The following is a 1317-nucleotide window of genomic DNA, read 5'->3' as shown; positions in this document are numbered from 1 at the left end:
CTCTCGGCTTCAGGCCTACTGCTAATGTAGTAAGACTTGGCTGTGTGCTCTACGTCGTATGGATGCAGGCACTGTGAACAGTTTGGGATGGGTTCCTAGGTCTGTGACCTGTGGGTCAGAAGGAGCCCTCTGCAAGCTTCCCTCTGTCATGTGGTCAGCAAGGAGAACATGGAGATCATTTTGGCGCTAGGGAAGAGAAGAAAGCTGAATTCACGTATGCTCTCTGCAGTATCTGTTTCCTGCCTGCACAGTCCTGGAATCTGGAAGGTTCTGGAGCCTTGTATGCACTGGCTCTCTGGAAGCCAGCTAATGATGTCTCTTTAAAAATAATAAATAAAGAAAGAGTGGGGTTGACCAGATGGCTATTGAATAGCTTCAGGCTCAGTGGGCGAAGACCGTGTGCTTTCCTGGTCCAGCTGTGTGATATTCTGGAAAGGGCCCACAGAGCTCTACGTGACTGCAGAGAAAGAGGTACCTGCCTGGTCCTCAGAGTGGTGGAAACGAGTGAGTGAGTGGGTGAGGTCTGCTCTTTGGGGTGGTTCTAGTTTCATTTCTGTTGCTGTTATCCTGACCAAACAAAACAACAAAACAAGACAAAAACAAACCCAATCCCCCCAAAACAAAACAACCAAACAATCAAAATCAAAACAAAACAAAGAACCCAACATGAGAGAAAGGGCTTTATTCCAACCTACGATTCCAGATTACAGTTCTTTATTGTGGGGCAGTTGAGGCGGGAACTTCAAACAGCTAGTCATGTCCCATCAATAGTCAAGAACAGTGAGAAATGAATACATGCTTTCCCACTTGCTTGCTAGCTTGTGCTCAGCTCTGTCTTTAAACTCATACACGGTTAGGAACCCTTGCCTAGGGAATGGTGCCACCCACAGTGGACTGTGTCTTCCCATATAAATTAATTTAATTCAGATAATCCACCCAAGACATACTCATAGTTCAGCCCAATATAGACAATCCCTCATTAGGACTCTCTTCCTACGTGACTCTGGGCTGTACCAGGTTGACAAAGTTAACCATCACCGAGATCAAAGCCACTGAGGTCATAGTCCAGTTTATTGCCTGCTAGATTTGATGCAACTGCATGGGAGGAATCAGGTCAGTTCTCTCCCATTTCACCGTTTCTATCCTTTTATTTAATTCCAGCTTTCCTAGACCTTTTGGGTTTCTTCCTTGCTTTACCCTCCCAAGCTGCTTTTAGGCGATGTCAAGGCGAATTCTTGACCTTTTGGTGGCAGAGAGAGTGAGCAGCCACCTACCGTACCTGCTCTTTCTCGAGTTTCTAGACAGGAGGCATGTGAC

Source organism: Rattus rattus, chromosome 5 (genome assembly GCF_011064425.1).
Source record: "Rattus rattus isolate New Zealand chromosome 5, Rrattus_CSIRO_v1, whole genome shotgun sequence".
Classification (NCBI taxonomy): Eukaryota; Metazoa; Chordata; class Mammalia; order Rodentia; family Muridae; genus Rattus; species Rattus rattus.
The sequence above is the reverse complement of the archived record's forward strand: the minus strand, read 5'-3'. Positions refer to the sequence as shown.